The sequence below is a fragment of the Piliocolobus tephrosceles genome, unplaced genomic scaffold, assembly GCF_002776525.5.
Source record: "Piliocolobus tephrosceles isolate RC106 unplaced genomic scaffold, ASM277652v3 unscaffolded_42, whole genome shotgun sequence".
NCBI classification, from domain to species: Eukaryota; Metazoa; Chordata; class Mammalia; order Primates; family Cercopithecidae; genus Piliocolobus; species Piliocolobus tephrosceles.
The window spans coordinates 437,268-439,465 of NW_022326531.1; the positions used below are offsets into that span (position 1 = coordinate 437,268).

The 2,198-nt window shown below is 32.0% G+C and overlaps 1 non-coding gene across 1 annotated transcript; it reads right to left on the minus strand.

The window, feature by feature from the left end:
- Nucleotides 1-65: 65 nt before the first annotated feature.
- LOC111553442 lies at nt 66-224 on the minus strand. The gene has a single exon (XR_002734948.2). It is a non-coding gene; the product is annotated as a U1 spliceosomal RNA (small nuclear RNA).
- Nucleotides 225-2,198: the final 1,974 nt, after the last annotated feature.

Below are 2,198 nucleotides of genomic sequence, written 5' to 3' on the forward strand. Positions count from 1 at the left end.
TCTTTCTTTCTTTCTTTCTTTCTTTCTTTCTTTCTTTCTTTCTTTCTTTCTTTCTTTCTTTCTTTCAGGGGAAAGCGTGAACGCTGTACCCCACTACCGCAAATTATGCAGTTCAGTTTCCTAGGGGAAATCACAGGGGTCAGCATATCGGGACTGCAATGGATAAGCTTCGACCTGGAAAAACCGCCTTCATGATCATGGTATCTCCCCTGCCAGGTAAGTATGTGTTCGGTTATTTCTTTGATATATTGCTTCTGTTTTCATGCAGGTGTTTATATGTTTCATGTAGGTCTAACTTCACTCTTAGAACCACTTTTGCTGCATCCCCTAAGTTTTCATATGTTGTTTTTCTATTTTTGTTTGTCTCAAGATGTTTATAATTTCTCTTTTAATTCTATTTGACCCATTTGTTGTTCAGAAGCATGTTGTTTAATTTTCACATATTGTGAATTTTCCAGAATTTCTCCATTTATACCGTTTTATTCATGCCATTGTGATCAGAAAAAAATCCTTGATGTTATTTCAATTTTCTTAAAATTGTTAAGACTTGTTCTGTGCCTAACATGTGATATGATTCTAAACCAACATGTGTATTCTGTCCCTATTGGATGGACTGCTTTGTATGTGTTTCTTTGGTCCATTTGGTCTAAAGTATAGTTCAAGTTCAATGTTTTGCTATTGATTTTCTGTCTGGATTATCTGTTCATTGTTCAAAGTGGGATATTGATGTCCCCTACTATTGTTATATTGCAGTCTATCTCTTTCTTCAGATTTATTAATATTTGCTTTATATGTTTAGATGTTTTGATTGGTGGTGCATACATGTTTATAACTCCTGCATCTCCTTGATAAATTGAACCCTTTATCATTATATAATGATCCTTTTTGTCTTGTTATACAGATTTTTACTTAAATAAAAGTATAGCTACCCTTGCTGTCTTTTGACTTTCATTTGAATGGAATATATTTTTTCATTCTTTCACTTTACTGTATTTGTGTCCTTAAAAAGTGAAATGACTCACATAATTGACTTTTTTAAAACTCTGTTTAGCCACTCTGTGTTTCTTGGTTGAAGAATTTAATCTGTTTATCTTCTAGGTAATATATTGATAGGTAAGGGCTCACTAATGCCATTTTGCTCATTGTATTCTGGTTGTTTTGTAGATCCTTTGTCCTTCTTTTTTTTCTTGCTGTTTTCCTTTGTGATTAGATAATATTCTCTAGTCGCATGCCTTAGATTTTCTGCTTTTTACCTTTTGCATATCTACTATAGCTTTTTTATTTGTGGTTACCATGAGGCTTAATGTAAAACATTTTATATATTATATAGAAGCTCTTTTAAGCTGATAACAAACGTAAGTTTGATTGCATAAGATAACTCTACGTATTTACTCCACCCACATACATTTTTATAGTTTTAATACCAAATTTAAATATTTTTGTATTGTTTATCCCATAACAAATTATTGCAGCTATTATTTAGTAGTTTTGTCTTTTAACCTTCATACTAAAGACAGAAGTAATTTACACACCATCATGATAGTATCAGAGTATTCTTAATATGGTTGTGAAATTATTTTTACCTGTGAGTTTTATACTTTCATTTTTTTTGTTCCTAACTAGCATCTTTTAATCTCATCTTGAAGTACTACCTTTAACATTTTTTGTAAGACAGAGCTGGTGATGATGAACTCCCTCAGCTTTTGTTTGCTTAGGAAATCTATCTCCTCTTTATTTCCAAAGAAGAGCTTTGCCAGGTATGGTATTCTTGGTTCACAATTGTTTTCCTTCAGCATTTTGAATATGCTTGAATATTTGAATATTTCAAAATATCCATTTTGAAAGTGGAATAATAATTCCACTTTCTCCTGATCTATATCTGCTAAAAAGTCCCCTGCTAAAACTACTGAAACTCCCTGATACGTGATTTGCATCCTTTGCTGCTCTCAGTATCTGGTCTTTGATTTTTGACAGTTTGATTACAATGTCTTGATGTAGACTGTTTGGATTGAATCTGATTGGGACACTTAACCTCTTGTATCGGGATATTTATATCTTTCCACAGATTTGCAAAGTTTTCTGCTATTATATATTTGAATAAAATTTCTGCCACTTTTTCCCCCATTTCTCATCATAAAGTTTCTATGATTTGGGTTTTCCTTTTTTGATGCTATTCCATAAATCTCATAAGCTTTCTT